General features: G+C 41.0%; 1 protein-coding gene across 1 annotated transcript in view; it reads right to left on the bottom strand.

Annotated features, from left to right (window-relative positions):
- Window positions 1-24,295, bottom strand: part of ADAMTS2 (ADAM metallopeptidase with thrombospondin type 1 motif 2) — a 188,536-nt gene that overhangs the window by 161,862 nt on the left and 2,379 nt on the right. The gene's annotated exons all lie outside the window — the stretch shown is intronic.

Genomic DNA, 24,295 nt, shown 5'->3' with positions numbered 1-24,295 from the left:
TATCAGAGGATTCTTTTTCTGTAAAACCCTGTTGGTAAGGAAGGCTGATCTACACTTACCGCATGTTTAAAATGACCAGCTTTTCGTCCTCCCTTACCCCTTATTCTTTTTCACTTCCACTTCATAGTTTTCAAAAAAAACCCAAAAAAATAAAAAAAAAAAGGGGGGAAATCTGACTTGCACTGGGTTTCTTAGAGGGTGACCACCATTCTCACACCACCAGCTGTCTCAGAGCGTAAGCAGCCCAGATCGCACAGACACCTCCCTGCGTCCCGCAGCGAACCCCTCCAACACAACCGAGCCAGGGTCTGGGAACAGGACGGGTAAAGAGACCCAGACCAAAGTTATTCTTCACCCAAATGTACGCGTTGTACTCCGAGCCACTGGTAAGAAACTTGTTATTTGGGTGGTAATGACTTCCTTCTTTAATGTTATAGGGAAAGCGGGTTAGCCCAATTCCTTAGAAGCTTAAGAGTTCAGCATAGCATATAAGAAACACTTTTTTTCCTACAACAATCTGCTCTTTGGCACAGCCTCAGAATACTTTACTGCCACGTCTTACTTTGAAATGGGAGCATGCCAAGAATGAGATAAGTGCAGACATCCATGACTGGGAAACACAAGTAAAAGGCCTTCTCCAGAGCCAATTACAGCCTTCAGCAGACAAGCGCTTCAAAAAAAGAAAAAAAAAATCCTCAAAACTAAACAAACAAAGCAAAAGCAACAGTAAATTTGTCTCTCTGTATTCGAGTAGAAACACAGCATGTATTTCTTTAGATTAGAAGGCTCTCCTTTTTTTTTTTAAATTGAAATCTCCAAAATATCCAGCCAAATTGAAATAAAGCCTTTGTTTCTTCAGAACTTGAGTCTGACTTCTCAAAAAATAAATGAATGCCTATATTATTACACTGAAGAAGAGATCATTCTTTATCTGCTATTACCCATTCAATGAATGGAAACCTAGATTACAGCAGAGACTTGCCATGAGATATAACTGCTTTAGTGGCCAGATTTGTCTCCCACCAGCTCCATTTAGTTTTTGCCTTCCTTAGAAGTCTGATAGCATTTTATCACGTAGTTTTAACGACAGTTTTTCCACTACTAAATGTTGTAATCCAGATGAGGCAAAAATGCCAATGTGATTACAGTCTTCATTTGAGACCATACAGTTTGGCATATTTCCTTTTGGAAAAGGAAGAGTTAACTTATGTCAATTAGGCAAAACATGGTATGAATACTTTATAAACCATCAGGAGAGAAGAAAAATTGAGTGAGATTAAATAAGCCAGAGCAAGTAATTGACTATTTAGATTCAGCTTCATACACACTTAAGACTATCAAGGGTGCCAGACCGATCCATTCTGCATCCACCATTCTTGCCCGGCTAGAAAAATCTGGGCACGTAAAGCCAGGAGCTTGCCAAGAAAAGCCAAAAGAACGGTGGAGGCCAAAAGGTAAACTGCAAAAGGGACTTCTTTTGATAATACAGGACCATTTTGAACCTCCAGGGAAGACCTCAGAGAAGCAAGCAGAGGAATGTCCACATAACAGAAAGACAACACCAAGGTACCAAGTCGCCTAAATAAAACTGCAACTGAAAACAGCTCTGAAATCTCTAATCTCAAGGAAGTTCAAAAGTGAACATGTTTCAACCAAGTCGATCTTAATGAAACTGAAAATTACCTTCAAACAGCACTAGAAATGTACTTTAGCTCCTCTCCAATTGCCTGACCAGTTCACGTTGCCTCATGCAAGAATTCTGGCCACTTCAAAGTCCTCGGCTCCACATTCCCTTCTCTGCTAGAACAGTGATGCTCATCACTGCTATTGCACAGGGGAGACATGATTTTTTTTAAAAGCATTAAAACAACTCCAAAGCATTTTGAAAGAGACTGGAAACAAATTCAGAAGAGGACATTGAAGTCCAGCACACCTCCGCTTCCTCAGGAGTCTACAACACGGATCCAACAAAATCCAACAACTCACAGCTCAGAAATTCAGCTGTGTGGGGTTACGTACTCAGAAGTGTTTACATACCAACGGTATGTAAGAGGCAGTTAGCAGGATATGCGCAGCGCCCCCTCCCCCAGTGAGTTGGATAATTTAAACTCATCGAAGGTCACAGCTCACTTGCACGTGGAATTTTCAGTTTTCCCTCAGCGCCATGTATAACGTTTTTAGTTCCCTATTTACTGAAATTTGCACTTTGGACTGGATTATGGAGAGGGTAGGTATATATGGAGTACTTCAGAAAAGCCACTGTAGCCTTTGGTATCAGGGGAAGTTTCACAACCTTATTTTTCTGAGAATGTTGTTTTGGGTCTCAGACACTTTATTAGGCTGGCTACAGGCGCGACTACAGGAGATTTTGCAGTTTGTGTCATACAAGAGATCAATCATCGGTGTCATAAAAGTTCTTGGTGATATTAACCACAAAAGGCAGAGGACCATGGCAGTATTTTTGTGAACATGTGCAAAAATATTCATCACTGACAATTTAAACTACTGAGTTAACTTCAGCTGATCACCATGAACACAACAGGAGAAGCTGACGCTCCCCAGACCCCTCTCAGCTGCTGTACCATTCGCACAGCGGTGGTGAAGTGGCAGGAGCACCGAGGAGAGAGGGAGAATTCAAAAAATGATTGAATGGGTTTTGTTGAAAGTTTCCACACAGAGGAGAATTTACCTTTGGCCTGAGACCAGGAATGACAAACTCTCAGTCCAAGAAGAATGCTTTGGCCAAGGCTGCGTACAGCTTGAAAAGGGGGCTTCTCGTGACAGCCCGAGTACTGTGGTTAGTCTGGCATCTGCTATCACATGTTTTACATTTTCCTTTCTTAATGATATTATGCTCCCTGTAAGTACTGAAAGTAAGAAAGATTTACTTATTTTACCCGTTTTTCCCATATGCTCTAGAGGTGCATTAGCACCATTTGCCAATTTGGTCCATTTTTTAAGTATTTTGGGGATTTTGAATGTACAATAATTTAAACTTTTCAGCCCAAATTTCAATTAATCCATATTTTATGTTCCACTTCTGTGAGCTCCACCAAAAGGATCAACTGTCTTTTGCAAAAGGTGGTACTTGGACTATCTTGAAAATACAATATGATGTTACAAGTATAGTGAAATATAATGATATATACAGACTGCTCCAGGAAACCTCTCTTTTCCAGTAGTTTCCATAAATCTTAACCCAGAAACTAAAAAGATTATTTTTTTCCAAAGAAAAGAGCAATATGTACTTGGTAAGGTAACTATGCAGAGGATTAAAGAACAGGATGCATGCAAATACATTGCTGAATTGGAGCTTTTATGCTCTCTTAAGCCCTTCTCGGTCTCTCTTAACGTGAAATTATTCTGATAGCATTCTCTAAAAACCAATTGACTAGTAGTGACCCAAGGCAACCACAAATACAAAAAGAAAAACATGAACCCAAGACTTGATAAAAATAAAATTATCGCTATATTCACTTTCATCTGGTGGTTTTTAATTGCACTGGCCCAAATAATTGAGCAATTCTCAATTTCAGAATTGATGCAACCGCTGTTTTATGTAAGCAAAATAATGCTGAACTCCGGCAGGCTAACCTCTTTTGAGCCAGCACTGCATTGCCACTTCAGCTGATTTTCTACAGGTGGGAAAAGGAGAGATGCTTTACCTACCTCTTCGCCAGGCAGCTGATATCTACCGTCTGGGGAAAGTTAAAAGAGAGAGATAAAACACTGTTACTGCGGAAGGAGGATGTATATGCAGCATTTGGAGCACTTGCCCTTTGTGACCTAGTAATTCCCTCTCCAACGCCCCCAACTTTACCCTCTCTTCCCGTGGGGAGGCTGAACTGAAGCCTCACAAGGAACTGCCATGCTGCGCTGCCTGTCGGGAAGAAGGAACGTGGGGAATCACAGCTCGTCAGCCGCTCAGAGGGTGACAGTACCAGCAAGAAAGAAGGGTAACAGACACACAATAACAGACACAGATGCTGGGACCTACAAGTTCTTTGGAAGAGGCAGCCTGATTTCCTTCACTCAGAAGCAGTGAATGTAGTGGGTAGCTCTATGTTTAGTTTGGGACTTAATACGCAGAAGAGGCATAAACGAAATAAGATGAGTCAAAGAAGGGGCAAACACCTTAGAAGAGTTCATGTAAGGACAACTCTGGAGAATAGACAACGCTCCTTACAAACCAGGGGCAAAAAAAGGAAATACTGAAACTCGTTAATTCCCTCAGCCCCAATGGAACAGAACTTTTCCCGGTCCTCCAAAGAGGATTTGAGGGTGGTATTTATGGGATTACACCTCAGTGAGCAACAGATGCAGAAAACTAACAGAAGAGAGCAATATGTGTATTTACACACCTAGAATTTCAAGAGAACCAGCTGTATTTTGAAAAGAGGGAAAGGTCGCTCCCTTGTCTAAAACTGGATTTAAGGAACACAGAAAATAGAAAACTTTGTATTATTTGTATTAAATGTTTGGTTGGTTCAGAAGCAAAGTAGAAATTCTTTATCTGAAAATTAGCGTCTGCAAAGTGACCAGAAGGCTTTTCTTGTTTCCAAAAAGAGACTTTTTATATGAATTATCTCATTTCCTGATTAGCAAACTAAAAGTATGAAATTATTTTCCCCCTGGCTATATCCCAGCTGGATCAAAGCACTGGCGCAAGAACATACTGTACCAGTTTAATTATTGAGAAAGTCCAGGAGAAATTCAAGCATTTACTTCTCATCTCTCCTGATAAAGATACCAAGCCAAGAATGTAAACATAGGGCTGGATATGTAAGATATGGCCAGATATTTGCCCAGATAGCTATATACCCATTTTCTGTTGTACTGTTACTCCTTCAGCACAAACAGTACCTGCTCTGCTTTTGGAGCAGAGTCCATGTCCAGTCCTAGATGACAGCTCACCAAAGTTCATGACGCCATCACTTCTCTTCCCAGGTCTCATGGGGAAAGGTTTGTCCCATACCTGGAAATACCTCTAATGAGGACCGGAGGGCTACAGCTCAAACGGGAATTGTGTGTGCATGTGGGCCAGCTCATGGCACAGGGACACCCTGTAAGGAGTGGTGTAGGGGTGGGGGGCTTGAGCACAATTCCTAATAGTTAAACATCACTGCGACATCTGTTTTCAGTAAATACAGAGAAAAGAATCCACACTTGCATCTTGTGGATACGCAGGGACGCCCATGAAAGGAGTCTCCTGCTCCAAGCCATAATGTCACAAATCAAAACAAAACAACCCGTTATCCTGGTTTTATTTTAATGGGGAGATATACCATTGGAGTAAGGGTTTAAGGCCATGACAAGTACTTCTGGGTAAATCAGCTCTCTCCTATGTAATCACATGATAGATAAATCCAAATACACAGTGACAATCAGAATAGGAGAGCAGTATTCCTCTCTGTTGGAACAAATAGAGCTATCCTTCAGGAAGGTATCTGTATAAATACTACAATAAGTGAGAACCGATTACTATCTTCCAAAGAGCAATGTTAAGATAGGCTTTAAAAAGAGATCAATAGGCGTTTTTTTATTAGTCACATTTTTGGCAGCTTGCCCATATCTGCAAATATATATTTTAGAAGCTCAAATCAGCAGCCAAACCAAGCCATACAGAAAAAAGGAAGACAGTAAAAGCACATCTCATAGAATTATATTAGTGCTCCCTCCTACCTACAAGAGAAAGTTTTACAATTATGCCAAACTAATTCCTCTTTACTGCTCACTGGAATACCGTCCCTTCTGTTCCCTCCTGGCCGACTTGGTGTTTTCCGTTCCCCTTCCTCATTCTTTGATTTCATAAATGTTTTGCAAATACATTGTCAGTTGGATTAGACTGCACTTAACCTGAAAAGGGGTCACCATTCACTGGGTTTAAAATACAAAGCAACAGAGCAGCAGAGAGAGATCTGGTGTACATCGCTGTCCAAAGCCTGTGTGCGCCCATGCTCAAGAACGACTCTGCTGAAGATGGAACAGCTTTGAGAAGCAGGTACACCTGAGAAAAGTTAGGGAGACAGCCCAAAGACACACAGTGCAGAGAATCAGACACAGAACCCACAAACAGCCGTAGGAAAAAAAATAGACTTTGAGTTAGTTGTTGGGTGAACGAGGCTCTGAGCTGGGAGCAGGAATCTGTGTCCCATGGCTTGGTTTATTTTGAGTTCAGTGAAACAGGACTTCTTGCATTCTTTGTAAACGAGCAGGAGGTATGAAGAATACATGACTCCATCACCTTTCCCTAACTTCATCTGTCTGCAAGTACCCAGTTTTTGGCAAATCTCACTGAGGTCCAAAGAGGTAGCAGTACGCGTAAATACTTTATAGTTTAAAATGTCATATGTTGATGCTGACAAGTTCAAGACACGAGAAGAGGTTGCTATGGAAACACACGCTGTATAGCCTCGAACATAAGGCAACATTTTACATTAAAAAAAAAAAAAAACTTGGACCAACAGTTACCAAATTAGGTTTTGGGTGGGGAAAAATTAGTTTGTCATTTGTTCTCAAACAGAAATTTTTTCATTTAGAAACAATGAAGCTAAATGTGATGAAAGCTTTTACATTGTATTTTGTATTTTTTCCCTCACCTCACAACAAGAAGTAATTTTATATGGAAAGACTTTCTTTTGCAGTCCATATACAGCAAATCCATCTCTGCCTTCCCGTGTGCTGGAGTCTCCATCTAATTTTCCTTTTATAATTAATGAAATCACTTTAATAGACGGTCATGTTCTTTGAAGAGTTAATCCTGTAACTCTTCTCTAACCTTACTTACCTGTGTACCCACACTGGCCAACAGAACTAATATAGGAATAGAATTGATCAGAAACGTGCAGAAGTGCATCCTTGAACAGTCAAGCAGCTCTTAGTTGCTTTATAAGCCCCCTTCTATAACCTGTCACTGTTGCAAGGTGACACCTGCCCTTCTGGTATCGCTGCGCAGTGGCATCCTTCAATGACAATCTCTTCTGCTTCATTCCCCTGCCCTCTCAACAAACACAAGAACAATTTTTAATTCCCCAAACAACAGTTTCCCTCTGCAGGCTCCATCAAAAGCCTGATTTTAAGACACAATTCCCCCCCACTCATTTCCTGAAGAGAAAAAAATTCTTTCCAATTAATCTTTCTCACATAGAACACGTAGTCAGAAGAATTTTTTTTCTGGAAACTTTCTATTAGGTAATGACTGGATTCGAAAGGGAAGATTTAAAAAAAAAGGGGAAAAGGGGTTCTACTTCTGCCACTTTATTTTTGGAAGCACAGAAGAAAGTTTGAGTTGTTAAGCCTGAGACTGACTCCTTCATCCTTTCCTATTTTGAGTATTCTAGGAAATTTCATTTTACTAGAGCATTTATTTGTTATGGAGTTTTCGTTATCACAGAAGTGACAAAGCTACAAATCTACAATTCAACTTAAGTATCTACAATCTGCAGCCGATGCGACCTTCGTGATTTTTTCAAACAGGAGGTCAAGATATGCTTACAAACACAGAAGACGGCATCACGGTATCATTGTATCATTATCCACATTTTTCTTGATAACTGTAATAAAAATCTAAAACAAATTGCAGACAGTATTTCTTCATAAATACCTGAGCAGCAAAGGTGGGGAAAACCTCTTTTTTGCTAATGAAGTTTAAGAGAGAAGATGTTCAGTAGACACCAGCAAGCCTGAAGACAAACATCTGAAATGGAAATAACCTTGTGACCTGGCGTGAGAGCGCTACCCTTCATCAGAAATGCATCAGCAGGCAAACAATGCCGGAAAGATGTTTTTACAAAATTTCTCATTTAGGGTTGTATTTTCAAAGATGCCTAAAGAGAACTGACATCCAAACACAGATGGGCAGCTCGTCTCCTCAAAACTTCAGCTTACGTGGTTACAGTTGAATTCCAGCATGTCCAACTGGTTTAAAATGCAGTGTTTTTCCAATCATCCCACTGTCATAAGGAAACTCCTGTAAATGCTTTTTGTGAGTGCTGACCTCAGTGTCTCCACGGTGCTGTAGGCTACTGAATTCAAGGGCTACTGCTGCCACCCAGGCAAAATGGGTCACAGCAAAGGGAGCGAGGAACAGCATTTCTGAGTTTTAAATGTCAGGTCATTTTTGCATCCATCCAGCAGTGCATATAAATTCATTTATTACTGTATTTCTAATCTGCTTGTACATGATTGATTCTGTGTCTAGTTCCATAATAGCCCTTTGTAAAATTTCTTTTTTTGTCGAATGTATCCCATTTTTTATGTAGCCCTTCCAGGTGTGTACTATATGAACTTTTCCCCTTACCTTCTACCTACAGCATCAGTAGCACTGAAAAATTGTTTCTCTTTTCTTTGGAATCTAGAAACTCCCTGTTCCTGAAAAACCTTACAAGAATATTCAAGCAAAGCAAGTGTAAATTATTAGCACCTGACTTCAGTATTGTTTAAAGGCTATCTTTTTCTTCTGACAAACCTCACTCCACATGTTTTTCTTACTATTACCTTCATTGAATAAATGTGTCTACGGAAACTTGTAAATAGGCAGGACAAATGTAGAGGATTTTTTTAAATTTAGTTCTCTCAAAAATCCACAGTTGTTTCTATTTCAAAAGGACTGAGGCAGAGAAATATGGAAAAGCTCATCTGTGAAGATATTGAGACTTTGGCTGAAGTTCACTCAACTTCACAGGGTTCATCACAACAGTATTTGGCTCTCCTCTCTTCTGTTTTCTTCACTGCTAATGGATACTTTACTATTTAATTAGTGCAGCATGATCCAAATCCCATCAAAGTCAATAAAACTCTTTTCATTTGTGCTAATGGCTTTGGACCAACTCCTGAATTAGTACCAGAATCAAATAAAACACCCTTAGGAAAAGAATAGATACACCAAGCTTACACTTTAAAGTACAATCTCAAAACCTTTCTAAGGTTTTTACTCGCTTTAGAGTAAATCTCATTATTGAACATCTCATAAAAACAGCTGGACAGCCCTTTTTTGTCAGTGTGATTCAAGTGTCAGAAGGAATCTAAATGCACGCACCACTTCTCTGTGAAAAACCTTCCCAAGATTAGGACAGCAAAAGGTTACATCTTCCTGAAGCTATTCCTGTGGCTCCCACAGTGTGCGAGTATCTGAGGGTTCACCCTGTGGGAAGATAAATTTGGCAATACAACTGTGTTTAAAAGGTCCTGCCCCCAGACATTTGTTATTTCTCTGGCAATGCCTTAGTTGTGCCAACACAGCTATCTGTCGTGCTGCTCTGAAGAAAACTCCACCAACGTGATTAACCCATTAAGGCTGTTCGGCCAGACACCATCCAGACCTGACCAAGTGACATTAAGACGGTCAATGCCCAACTGAAGAAAGCTCTTTCCAGCAGAGCAGTCAGTATTATATGTAACATGGCTGAACTTCCATAGCCACTTTAATCAAATTAGCAGGAGAGCTGGAGCACCAGCTATTTTTATCGTAGAGAGGAGGCTTTCTGCTCTTAGACTATATCCTAGTCGCTGCAGAAATTAATGAACCACAAAGCAAGCAAAATGATACTATGCAAACAGAGATATTAAACTTTCTTCTGATACTTTTGACCTCTTTTGGCAATACCAAAGCCACTGCATCATTTCTTGCATAGCAGCGTGCTTTAATTGACTAGCACATTAAACATCAAAGGTTTTTGCGAAGTTTGACCACGGAAATCACATTCAGAAATCACATCCCACCAGTGCTGACTCAGCGGCAGAGCCACATAATACTTCTTCAAATTCCCAAAAGCCCAAACAAAAGAACCAACCCTTTGCTGTTGGTTTGGATGGGTTTTTTATTTCACACTAGTCAAGCCTGGCAGCACAGCAGGCTGGGAGACAACTTTCCTTGAGAATAGCTTTTGCAGAATGTTAATAGAGAAGGAAGAAAATTCAGGATGAGGATGAGAGTTGCTTCTGGGCTGGAGGTGTGAACCCTTCTTGTGGAATCCATCACAGCAGCTCTGGAGGGGACTGTCCTCTGGCACATGGGACGTGTTGGTGGTGTGCGCACGTAGCTCCAGCTCTCTGCTCCCATCTGCCCAGTGCCTCTGGGCAGCCCTGACTCACCTTATACCGTCACGTGTACTGGTTTGTCAGATGCAAGAAGTTCACTTTGCTCTCAAATGGAGTTCCAGCCCTGCCCTGCAGACTAGCACTGAGGATAAATGGGGACATCACTTCTTGCTTCATTTACCCTTCTGGAGGTACTTGTTAAAGGACAATATTCACTGAACAAGGGTTTTGTTGTGAACAGCCAAGAAATACAGTGTTTTCTGCTCGTTCCTGCTGCACGGGCTACTCATAAGCTATTCTCAGCACATCAGCACTCCAGTGCCAGGGCTCAGCGTCTTGCCCTGTTGACACTTATCAGATGTCTCTAACTGCTCTTTCCTTTGACCTTTTTTCTGACCCATCCCTTCCTCTCCCCCAAATCACGCACAAAGATGGTCATCTCACTGCTCCGAACACTATGCTCCTCCACAGGAACCACAGTGCATTTTTCTCCAGTGAAGGAAGTATTTCCAGCTTGTGACAAGGAGAGCGGTACTGCGCAGCAGCCCAGCAGCAGCCTGTGGGGAGGTAGACTTTGAAACAATTTGAGTAGCTTTGGAATTCAAACACGTTAACTGTGGTGGAGCACATTAACCGCCTCTTGGCAGCAATTTCAAAGATGGCCATTTGCTCCACATTCCTCCGCAAAGGAGCAATGCTGTCCCTGGCTCTGTGAAGGCGAGGAGTGAGAACTTAGAGGCTCGACTATCACCTAGAACCAGCATCAGGGAGGACATCATCACAAGGAGAAAGCTGCCACCACACAGACTAGAAAACACAAGTATTATGTCCATGCTGCCCTCTGGCACTGCCTAAGTGCTTTCATGTTTCAAGACGCACCAAAAATTATGAATAGTATATTGGACAACCTGTGCAGTACTCATCACAGACTAAGTCTGTTCCCAGATTCAACTGTGTTGTTCTCTGTAGCTGTCCTCTGATGCTGTGGCCAAATGCAGCAGATAAAGTAGTCCAGGAAGAAAAAAAAATCTATTTATTAGGGACTAAGTCAGGTTCTTAGTGATATAATCAATACCTGAAGGGTTTGGAGCAAAGGTAGTTGCCTGCCCATTTTTGTCTCTCTGCTTTACCCCCACTTTACAAGGCTGGGAAACACGGACAGGGCCAACTTGCATAGATGCTAAAGGAGCCTATGGAGACCAACTAGTGACTAGCAACAGGACTCTATATCAAACTTCAGGCAACCTGTGCTCCTCCTATGGCCAGTGCCAGTCGTGATGGCTATTCTTCTGATCAGGATGACAGAATGCCCCCAGCAACATTCACTAGGTAGCTCACCAAAAGATGAAGTCTAACAGAACTTTGTTTAGTGCTTTTTCAAAAGGCTGGACAAAGGGCTGTCAAGGTAGCACGGAGCCAAATAGGCTGCTTTATGACGAGATGCTCAGTGTGTGTCTCTGTCACTGTGTTCTGCTCCCTCATAACACTGCAGCATCCCAGAGAAACTGTAAGGTCACTTCTACTAATTAGAAGTAGTCAAAAGTGCAACTCCACTGAAGCATCTTAATGCAATTTCAAAACTTCTGTGAGTTTCCAGCTTGGTAAAACGTTCCAGCACTTTCTAATCCATGTTCAGTTGCCCTCTTTGAGTGCTAACAACTCCTCCATAAAGCAGCCTACAGAAGATCAGAACTTCCTCAGAGGAGACAAGGGTCAGTCTATCTTCATCGTTCTTTCAAAGGATACTTTAAAGCACCTCATGATTTGTCACCGATAGCATACAGGTCACTAAGCAGCCTCTACATATGAGGGTCTGCCTGTGACTCTGCCTTTTTTAGTTAAGAATGTGATGTCCTAACAACAAAATAAAATTTAAACTTAAGGATTTAGTAGACTCCTTGCAAATGTTGACATTGTATTAAGTCAAAGCAATGGACTCAGTGGCACGGAAGAGATATATAGCAGATTAAATTTGACCTGATAGGTCTCTGACGTCAGTGAAAAGTGGTCTTAATATACACAAATATAAAATGAAAAGAGACAAAAACAACAGTTTCCCACAGTGGTATAGGTAGAACATACTGTAGGACTTGCAAACAGTGAATCAGTATTCCAAAATTATACCCTTGGTTTAAACACTGCATGGAGTTCATTCTGGAAGTGCACTATAAAACGTTAGGAGGCACAAAATGTAGGCACAAACATTTCTTAAATCCACAAGTCAAAGCAAACACCTCCTTTAGTCACCCCAAAGGAACACAAAATTGCCAGAAGCAGCTAAACTCTTCAAAAATGTAAGTATATCCATCACGGATGAATTTCACATGACTAACAACGTATTTATTCAATAGTTTTTCCACTGGTGTCATGATTTCTACAGGCTTGCATGATAACATGAAAATGTCACAAAAATTACATCAGAATGGTAATGCAGAGATGGGAAGCCATGAGGCCTTCAGTGAGCCCATGCTTTTGAGTGAGAACAAACAGCAATCACAGCTGTGTCTTTAACCCATCTGCCCATTCATGACCAAGGACTCTGAGAACCTTCAAAGACGCTGGGATCCCCAGTCTCCTCTTCCAAAGCATTTTGTGATTTCCAAGTATGTAAACAAATCCTGAATACAAAATCTCATGTTAATAGTGCTTAACGCGTCCACAGATCTTGTGTGTCCTGCTGCCTCCCAAGAACGAGTGCATCTCTTTGCAAACCATGGTAGCTGCAATCCAGACTGTTGGAGGAGGGCATGTCACCAGAAGGGTGTGAAAACATCTAATTATATAAGGCCAGGTCCTCAGCTAATGCAAAGTGACAGAGCTCCCAGAAATCCATGGAGACATGACGATGCAGATTAGCAGAGGTTCGGCTCATTATAATTGAATAGACCCAACTTCTAATTTTCCCATCTAGTGACAGATTGTTGGAATCCTGACCACCAGAATATCAGAGGGCAACAGGGAGTTGAAAGGAGATTGCATTAGAGAAAGCAAACTCCAGTTTTATGATCCAGGAGTTTCAATTAGCTGTTGCTGAGTTATCAGAAAAGTCTGATGTTGAACAGATGTGCAATTAGAGGTTTTCTGATGTTGCTCTCTCTCATGAGTTGTGTTTTTTTGGTTGGGAGGGTGGATTTGACATTTTGGGGTTTCTTTGCAAGTGATGCTAGTTTTATTGATCTCAGATAGGCAGAAAAAGCTCTTCCCACCATTCCACCTCCAGCAGCGCAGAAGTGAAGAGGGGCAACCTCTGTAAGCAGGGAATCGTTCTCCTTTCTGGCCCCATCTTCATAGGAATAAAGAGACAGCAGAGCTGTCAGAACGAGCCTGCAAATTCAAGGCAGCTGGAATTGCCTCATCCTCCTGGCATGGACAAGAGGAGGGTTTCTCCTGATCCCTCCCCCTCACTTAATGCATCACCTCTTCTGTGGTGGGGATGTGGCGTGAGGCAGAAGGGGAAGAAGGTTTAGCAGAGCTATTTCAGTTTCAGAAGCATGCAGTTCTGTCCTGTTCCATCCAGCATACTGGATATAAACAGCAATGGGAAAAGCTCTGCTTGAGCCTCTTGTACTCACCTCCCTCACCACCACCACCGCACCAGGGGACAGAGAAAAAGGTGAAAGACAAGGTTATGACGTGGAATATTCCAAGGCATGCTTTTTGTCCCAGATCCTTTGATAATCAACCTGCCCATACAAAGCCAAATGAAGCCCGTGAAACTAAACATGCTCACTTCAACAGCTTTGGAACAAATCCAAAGATCAGCTACTTGCCATGGGACCTCCCAGGTCTTTATGCAAAATGATGCTGAACCATGACATAAAAATTGACATGGATCTATTTTTTGTGTATAATTCTCTGTTTAGATAAATGCAAGACTATACTACATTTTCACAGGTTCAGCATTTTTATCCTATTTTATAAGATGCGTATGATTATTGTTGGCCTTAATTTGACTGCAGAGAACTAACAGCTTTATTTTCATAGTAAATTCATTATCCTTTCCTACTGAGGAGTTTAAATTAATTAAAAACATCTTGTAAATTGTCTTGTCTTTCTTTGCTTGTCTATTACTTATCCAGTCTGAGCTTCATATTCCTCTTTCAGAGTGGTAAACCATCCTTTGATTAATCACATTTTTACACTTACTGCTTATGTCAGCCTTAATGTGCCGTAACTTTGCAAGTAAATGTAATGTTGACAGACACCTCTAGCATTTATTTGGGGATTACTGATGAATGGTGGATCTGCCATTTTCACAACGAAACCTAAAACTACTAGGAAACTCTGATTTCAAGCTTTGTTATAAATCTGAAATCAATCCAAATTCATCCCTAAAAGTTCTTCATCCCTAAAAGTTCTTCATCCCTAAACTCTTTATTGGTATTGAACTGAGGTGGTATATAATTTGTGCTTCTGGGTTTTGGGGTATTTTTTTGTTCCCAATAGGTAGAAGATTATGACCTTAGGTATGTTCACACTATTCTACAGGGAGGTGTTTTGAAAAGTTTCAAAGCCATATTTTTATCTAGCTATTACTTACTTTGTTTAAGTATATGAAAATTTTGAGAGATTTTCAACCTTGCAAGCTTCAAAGCCTGCCAGCTTCCAGTATAACTCCTGTCACGTGAGAGAGTGTTGGCACGTGAAAGACTCTTGGCCCAGCTCAGCTGTCTTCATCATCAGGTAGTGATTTATTTCTCAAAGACTGTTTTTTAAATACATTCTGGTTTGAAGAATGCTTTCCAAACAACATCTCTCACATTCCTTCCACAGCTCCTCTGCTTAGGGCAAGAAAAAAGCCAAGCAATTTTAACACTCTGAAGAATCAAAAAGTATATTCTTCTGCATATGAGTTGGATGAACATGATTTACCCAAAAGCCATGATTTTAAACAAATAAAACCACTATTAAAACAGTAACCACAGCCTGTGCTGCCACCTATCCTTAGTTAATCTCTACATTTTCTGCAGGCTCTTTTTCCACTTCCAGACCACGCGCTCTGTCCTGCAAACAGATCTGCCCTTCAACTGATGTAATGGCCACGGGCACTGGCCGTTGTTCAAGCCTTGGGAACCACACACTTGACCACGGGAGAGCATGCACAATGCATCCGCTTAGAGCAGGTATTGGATGTTTGTACTGTCTTCTGCACATCAGGGGAAATATCCGCAAAATTAGCAAGTCTTTGGAGTAAAATCTGTGCTTTCCCCTCTTCCCTTTTAAATTCTATCATCATTTTACTGTATTTGTATTCAAATGTAAATGATTTATTACTATGTTTAGCTCTCAAAATGTTTTGACTCCCAAGAAAATAAGCCTTTTCTTTCCTGTTGGACTTGCCATATGATTTTGACTTTCTCCATCCTATACAGTATGATATTCATTATATCATGACAAAAAGCACATGTTTGGAAGCGCAACTTGAAAAAGAAACTCCTCCTACAGGCCAAAGAGTAGCACTGAACGTGCAGTCCCCGTGCTTCTGGGTGTGCAGTGTGAAGGTGCCTTTGCATGGCTTTGCCTAAGGGAGCTAATACATGCCCAGAGCTCCACTGGCCATGCTGGAAGCCCAGCAGCCCACAGGGCACGGAGGGAGGGACTCCCCAGCAACAGAGGGAAGGAGGCACAAGAGGAGGTTGAGAGATCGACACTCGGGGCTCCTGTAGAAACATGCTGTATTGGATAGAAAATTCAATCATTCCTGCCATTTCATGGACTGCTTCTTGCAAGCAACGGGGTAGAAGAAAAGAGGTCAGGAAGAGCTGCTGGCCAGCCTGCTAGTTAGCCATGCAGGTTCTTCTCTACACATGTCAACTTTATTATTCTTACAGGGGTAGTAAATCAGAAAACACATTAATAAAGGCTTAAAGACTCAGGGCCTACATCAAGATGTGGCAGTGTGCCGTCCTAAAACCTCAGAAAGTTATTTTGCTTTTATGCCTTTTAAAGACCGGTTTAAATGTTGACCATATGCTAGGTATTTCCCTTCTAGTTTTCTTGCTTCAAAAGTCTCATAGAAATAGCTCACCATCCTTAAAAGGCAATATCAGCAGCCACCTATTGTCACCTAGTGAAGAGAAATAACTTACATGCATTAAATTAGCTTTATCTAGTTGCAGGTAGAAGGAGCTCTTCTTATCCACAAAGATACCAATGATGTTCAGCAACTCTTTCTCATTACAGGATTAGTACGTTTCATGCTTCATTTCAGTGGAAAATAGATTGCAATCTGTCCCCTGAGGTCCACCAGGCTAGAGGTTAAATGCTGGGAAAAAGTGGTCTGACAATAATGAAATTCAAACACAGAGGTGGCAACTAAAGGAAAAGTTAAAGGGAATGACAGTAGGAAGGAAGTTAAAGTGGCTTTATTTATAGCTCACCACATCAAAAGAAAAGTGATAATACTGTACTTTACAGGTGTAAGAGTCAGAAAGTACCTCTGACCCTGGACAATTTCAACCTCTGAATTCTCCATGGAGAGATGCACAAGTGAAGAATTAATTGTATTTACTTATTTTGAAGATAAAGGTCACAAGTGCAGCAATAAAGAGGCAAAACATTAAATTTGATATAAACCAATATAAAGGGAGTAAGAAAGAATATAAACCTGAAGGGAATGCTGATAAACTATAACACACTTAGGATACCAAGAGCAAAGAGTTACAGCAAGTTGTGCAAAAGGGACTTCAATTTTAGCAAGGCAAAGTTTTGAAAAACAAACAGATTAGTACAGTCCTACAAGGGACATGAAGAAAAAAAAAAAAATGAAAAAAAAAAGGCAAGTATATAAATTAGTGGTCAGGGCGGGTTCTCTCTGTGGCACCAGAGAGGCTAAAATGATATTGAAGTTACCGTGTTCAGTGACTGAATCTCCCCAACTTGAGGGGCAGCCAGCCCACGTAACACATGCCAGAGGACAAACTCTCTCAGAAGTACACGCAAGACAGGAGAGATCTCCCTCTAGCTTTGTTTTTATCATCCATCAACTTGCCTTTCCCTTCCAACTGCTTCTCCCACCCTCACTTCCACCATCACAATGACTCTTCTCCTCCCCACTGCAGCAAACTCCTCTCCTTTCTCTGATCCCGTAGCACTCCCCTCCAATGGAGGTGGAATTTTACTGCAAAGTACCAAAAAAACAAGCAGAGCTACAAAGTAGAAAGCCATCATCCACAGAGCAGAACAATCTGTTTGTCCAAAGCTGCAGTTCCAGCTTCCAGTGCTCAAAGGCACAAGTCAAGCTCCCTTAAATAGACCCATTTCTAAATCATGAGAACACGGATGTGGTTTTACAATACAGTCTATCTGTTACCAGAGGAGCAATCTCACTCTCCCCGTGCCCAGCTGAGGGCATTCCCACTTTCATCCCTCTGCCTATACAAATGTACAACTCACCCCACAGAGAAACAGTTCAAGCAGCTAAACTGGGAGGGCAGCAATTCACTGGTTTGGCCACTCACCCACTGGGTTAACTATGGTGGAGGAAGATGAGCAGGGGAGGAACGGGGGCACAGCACAGGGAGCAGCCAGGGGAACAGGATGACCCCTCTCAGCAGCAATGAGATCCTAAGAGAGAGACTCACCTGTACTGTAAAATGACACCTTCCAAACAACATACTTGGTATGATTTTCACTGGCCTGGTAATTTTTGAGACTTCAAGAAACAAAACTTATATTTCTTTGTCATTTCCTTGAGGGGAAGTCTTACTTAAAAACACTTACTTTAAACAGAAAACAGTTACTTAGAAGAAAAAGTAAAAAACATAATGCTGAGATTCACACTTAGTGACTCCAGGAACTCCAGATTTGAAGAAAGTACCAGACATTCTGAGACCTGGGAATAACTCAGAAGATCTATAGCAGAGACTGTGATTTAGATATGAGAAAGCAACGTGCTCTTCAGCACTTGAGAGGACACTCTTCTTTTCAATGTTACAGTTTAATGGAACGGTGCTGAAAATAGCGTGTGAAATGTGGGCCTTTCATTTTGCAGACTATTAAAACTGGGAACCTGCTGTGTCAAGACTCTGCAAACAAAGATGAATTTAAAACACACACAGATAAAGGGGCTAAAGAAAGCAGATGTGATGTGTTAAAGAACTTAGTGAAACTTTGGAAGAAGGAAAGCAATAAGGGGAGAGGGTGATCTGAAAAAGAGGGTGTGCACATCAGAGCTGTTCATGGGGAAGCAAATGCAAGGTTGTGCAACCCCCTACAAGAGACTGAAGATCTGCTCCCTGATTCTCTGTTTTAATCAGACCCAGTATGAGAAATGTCCTAGTGTGCAATTAAGTAGTGGCATGACCTGCTTACAAAGCAACAGTCACCATTAATAAGAAGTGCTCAGAAGTAGGTCAGATAAAATACTAGTCTGATTTGTGGAGGAAAGGTCCTGCTCTGTGCAACAGCTAGAATTCTGGTTGATCCAAAAAAATATTTTCCTATCTTTTGTAGCAAAAGGTAAACATGTAGTTAACTCAAAATGTGGGAATGTCTTGCCACTTGAAGGAGTCTGTGCTGTTAAATTCTCAGAGAATACACCTTTCCGCACCATGAGGAAGCACTGAGCTGGTAGCTAAGTAAGCTAATAGCATTCTTCAAGGGACACACCTTTGGAAGCTGAAGAGCGACAGACTTCTCAAAATAGATGTTCTGCTTACCCCAGAAAGTAATTATGACCTTATCAAAATTAGTTACTATATTTAGATCTTTCAAGATGGAAAGTAGAAGGAGCCATTAGGCACATTTTCTTGGATGTACATGGTTTAATATTCTGGTTAGACAATTAGTCAAAGAGAACAGTACAGCTGAGATACTACCACAATGAGGACAATGCAACACAAGGTCAAATAGGACATAAGGAAATACCTATCTTTTATCCAAAGGCCTACAACATACCATGAAGATACCAGTTTTGATTGCCTGAGGATATTCTGTCCAGATGGTGTCGACTGTATGATGTAGGAAATTATTTTGTTCTCAGATAAAATATAGGTGAGATGATCCATGCACAGAAGATGCAAAGAAAAAAAATAGTACTTACTGATGACAGAGTCTCTTTTAAGGACAGCAAAATGAGGATAATTTACTCCAGTTAGAGGCTGAATCATAGTATTTACACTCTCTGTGTTTCAGAAGATAACATTTAAAAGGGAAAGTCTCTGCAATTTACACAGCAGAAGGGGCTGTCCAACTAGGCTAGTTTGGCCAGGGCCATGAACAGAGAAACCCAGAGGATGGGTTATGAAGCAAAGTCTCTGTCCTGTGAAAATATATAGATATGCTTGAGTGTTAGGCACCAAAATAGCTCCACTGCTTTCTGTCAGGCAATGCAGGTCTTTTATATCATATGCGTGGATGTGGATGTGCAGCTAGGCTCTGACTGTGCTAAAATTTACATACATGCTTGGCTTAAGCATGCAGAGACCCCAGATGAATTCAAAAGACCATGTGGGTTAATGGAGATCCCACTTTACTCATCTGCAGAGGAAGAGCTGCTGTTTTCTTAAAGAGAATGGCTTTTAAATTTTGTTCTATACTGTCACAGGAATTACTTGCATTTCTCCTGCCACTGTGTTATAGTTCTACTTGTCCAAAAAGAAAAAAGCCCACAGTGGTTTTTGCCATAACACAAAAAACAGATGGCAACTTTGATTTATTTTTAATTTAAAAAGAAAATGCTCCCAAATGAAGAGATTATATATGCCAAATTTTAATCCACTAAAAATTAATGCAACCCAATCATAATGTAAATGCTAAGAACTTAGAATACAAAAAACCCCAAAGAATTACTGGAATTATTTGTAGCAGGCATCTGTTTTAACTGTCAGGCACTTGACCTGACCAGACTGTGAAGACAATATTGTGCTACCTTGAGTTCTGCTTTTTTGCTACATCACAAACTAGTGCAATCCAAAAAACAGATAAAACAGAAACAGAACTAAATTGTAAATCCATATGAAAGCAGGAGATGGATATCTAAAAGGAAAAATAACACAGTTATATAAGCATGTTTGTCTTCTCCTGGTGTATTCATTGTGAGCAGATCCTTCACCCTCTCAGCCAGGTAAATTACACCATCCACCTCAGGTGAGTTAGATTCAACTTCAGCTCTGTGGCCAGTTCCAAGAAAGCATCTCTGTCAGGAAGGCGTTTAAGAACATAACCCTAAAACTCACTGAGTTCAAAGAGCTCAAGCTCATGCTCGAAGTGAGGCAGGATTACACTGAGCAAGGATACATTTCACAAAGTGTTTAAACGTCTTCAGGAATGCAGGGAACGTGGTAGGAGGGAAGAGGGACATTCCTCCATGAAAGAGAATGGTGGGCATTTCACATGGTGAGTCTGAATTGCTCTCAGGAAACGCCATTGACTGAATCTGGAACCTGGGTTCCTACATTTACATTTACATCTACACGAAGTGCCTAAAATCAGATTACATGAATACTTCTCTGCAAATTAAAGACTGCAGAAAATAAAAATATTTCACTACGATTTTAAAACAGTGAGGAAAATAATAATAATACAAATAATGTATAACAAAGCCTTGGGACAACTGACAGACGTGCACTTACATTAATAGTAGTCAAAGCACCAGTCAATCCCCGAAGATTCATGACTGGCTGGTAAAGTGAATGTATCACCATAAACCCACCCAGGCCAGCCCAGTACTACAGCTCCTCTTAGCATTGGGCACCAGTCTAAAAAGCATTGCTGGCTTCCCAAGCATTTCTAGAAGAAATAGCGTCTGGGCAAGCAGCCAGCCACCAGGCTTCTCTCAAACAGTTTGCGAGGGTTATTCCAGCATACAGTAAAGACTGAAATGTTGTAGAGCAAACGCTGCCTATTTCATCATATAAGAAGAAACACTTATGTCCATTACACTAGTAAGGTGACTATGGCTTGGTACCCCAAGACATGTAATGCTTACAGTTCCATCAGAAAATATACAACCATAAATGTCCTGAACAGCCAACTTTATGTCCACTTCTAATAGCTTCCCATTTTAATGACAATATAGTGAAATTTTTGGACAGCTGATATTTTAACCTTTAAAAAAGGATTACACTAATGAAGCAGAGCTAAGACATCATGTTGTGTTATTGAAACTGATGTTCCTCTATTTGCTTCAGTGGGTGCTAGATCATACGGACTATTCAACCTGAAGCCATGATCCTCAGCCTTTTGGGATCCTGTCAATAAGTCTAATTCTGCACTGCAGCCTAATTTCATCATGTGCTTATTATCCGTACCAGATGTGGTGTTTGTATTGTGTTTCTCCTGTATCTGTGTTTAAGTACACATTCTAGCCCACAGACTACAACTGTTATGAGGAGACTGGGAGAGAGTTTTTGTCTCTAAAGTTCCACAACCAAATACTGCCATCCTGTCAACCTGAAGAAGACATTTTTGGCACATCAGCCTCAAGCACTGCAGAAATATTTATTAAAATAAGAAATCCAGATACATAAAGAGTTCTTCTACAATAGCAGGTTCATCTGCTGGGGTGAAGAAAGGGAGTTCCCATAGTTAGGCAATAATATAGAAAGACTGCCATAATTCTAATTCTTTATTGGTTTATGGCATTTTTACAGCTTCTGAGCACTTCTCCTTCACAACTAACCCTTGGAGAGGACAGCCAGCTCCCCCATCCTCCAGCTGTGTCTACAAGTAAGGATCTGGCCAAGGACCAAGAATGTACTCAACGTGCAGTATCTTCCACAAGAGACTGCAGGCCATGGACAGCTGATCGTGTTGGTTCTGCTCACACAGTGGAAAATTAGCTTGAATGCTATCATGCCAACCCAGACGATACCAAGTTGTCCAGAGTGGTTTTAACTTAAGTGGGAAAGCTTTCACAAAACTTTTTTTTAATATGGTAAAAATCACATCCATAATTCAGAGAGCTGTTAAAAAAACCTATTGATTAGCTTTAACTTTCCAATGATTTGTAAAGATCCACTTCAGCTCTGAAAACACACCTAGATTGCATACTTCAGAAATTCTCTTCCTCTGTCTCTGATTTGATTTTTAGATCAATAAAACTAATTTTGTCACTGACTTTGCTACAGAAAACTGGGAGGACCCAAATTAACCGTGTATCTCCTCAGTCAGGGCAGCAAATAATTCTGTATATGCATTCACTGTACCTTTTCGGTTTTTATAATTATTGCAGATTAAAAACCTTCATCATTTATAGTACAGTTCAAAAATCTGTTTGCAGATCTACCATTTTCATGTAAATCCCTTCCAGTAACTTCTCATTTTGGCAATACCAACACCACCAGACTGACTCTTCTCAGACAATAATTGGAAAATAAGACAAAGTTGGCAGGAAAGTGCAAACCGAAAGGGATGTTCAGAGGAAATAACATCAGAAGTTGGCAAGGTGGCAGATGCATTCACTGACTTGAACCAGATTCAGTCAACAAAAGTTTGCAATGTAAAGAACAAACTACGAAACTTCAATTCAAACATTATTTCAACCCTAATGTCTGGATGCAAAAGCTGGAAGCCCACCAGAAGCATAGACAGATGTCAAACCACCTTCAAAAGCAAGCACTTCAAGAAAATACTAGGAATTAAATGAAGCAAGTTTATAACAAACAACTCTAACACCTGTCAGTTGACAAGTCAGTTGTCAGACAGATCCACCATCCCTATCTCCAGAGTAATCTAGAAAAAGAGGTGGAAATACTTGCAATATGTTAGGAACAGTGGCCGTGGCATGTATATTGTTAGGCAACTGAAAGAAAATCCATGATACCACTGACTTTCTCCACTGAAGTAAACTAGGTGTGACGAAAAAATGGACATAGAATACCAGCTGAGAATAGCCTTGTCCATGTCTTCATTGACATATGAAGTAACAATAAACCTGAGAATAACATACAGCCCAGTGGTCTCTAAGAACGTCTTGCTAGCAATACATTGCTCCAGAGACACTTCAATACTCCTTGCAAACGCAAGAATAAAAAGGTAAACCAAGACAGTTAAGTGCAGTATTCATTTCAGTGGGTCAGTTGCCCATTATTCCTTTCCACGGACCAATGGCTTTTGGGGAACCACTTCATTTCTTGCAGTTTGTGTAATTCTATTGGTATCTGTTTTAAACTCTCGCCCTACAAGAAAGAAAGAAAGAAACTGAGATGGAGGGAATGGGTAGAGATGGAACATAGTACCCACGGGATCGGAGTTCAATTTGTTGTTCCACAACAGATTTACTGCACAATCTCAGGCAAATCATTACAGAGAGATGCTTAAAGGTATTGAGGTAATGCTTCCTGCAGGAAGGCTTCAGTGACCTGGGCAAAAGTAAACATGGTCCCGGCCCTGCAACACTTACAATATAGATACGCACTGGGGGAAACAGTAAGTCATTTCCAAATGTATTAGCAGAATCACAGAAGTTGTAGTGCCATGCAAAAACCAGCATGACATCCAGATTAGAACATGGCAGCTCCCGTGCTAGACCAATTCTCTGGCTTCTTCTAAAGAAGAATGCTGGAAAGAAGCAAGCACACAGGTTGTGGACACAGATTGAAAACTAAAATTCTTTTGGTAGCTTTCTGGATTCTAGCCATTTATGAGTGCCCTTGGATTGAGGCCTGGCTTCATTCCTTTGTGTTTGAGAAGTTACTTGCAAATGCAAAAAGAGCAGCATTTTATAAACACTTTGTCATTTATACATGCAACATGAGGCCTTCAACCTTCAGTGTCTGATCCATACTTTGGCTTTAACTCCTGCTGTATTTTATCATACCTCTCTTCTCCAATATAAGTAGTCCACACTTTGGCTGACACTGGGAGGAAGAAGCAACAAGCTCCCCCACTGCTCTTACAGTCAACACCCGAGCTGACGAGAAGAGCACAGGGCAAGCAGCAGCCATCAACAGGATCTTCCTCCACCTTTCAGCACAAAGAAACAAGGAAGAAGAGCTTTGGCTCCACCCCAGTTCTGCAATGCCCAGAGCAAGTAAATTTTGCCTTACACAAAATGATCTGTGCTAGGTACGGGGAGAGCCAAGTATTCCTGCATCCCCACCAGAGGCAGGCCTGCAGGCTCATACTCTGCTTTCTGAATTGCTCTTTTTGCTGGTGTTCCTCTTGCCCTCAGACAGCTGCCCACATCAAACAACTGCAACATTAAAACCTGCTTCTCAAAAGAGGAACGCACATGGCTACGAGAAACCACAGGAAAGGAAAGAGTAATGGGAAAAGTATTTGATTCCTTTCCATTCTCAGATAGCCAACATAC

The sequence above is a fragment of the Rissa tridactyla genome, chromosome 11, assembly GCF_028500815.1.
Source record: "Rissa tridactyla isolate bRisTri1 chromosome 11, bRisTri1.patW.cur.20221130, whole genome shotgun sequence".
Classification (NCBI taxonomy): domain Eukaryota; kingdom Metazoa; phylum Chordata; class Aves; order Charadriiformes; family Laridae; genus Rissa; species Rissa tridactyla.
Note: the sequence above shows the minus strand (reverse complement) of the source record. Positions and strands in the feature narration are given on the sequence as shown.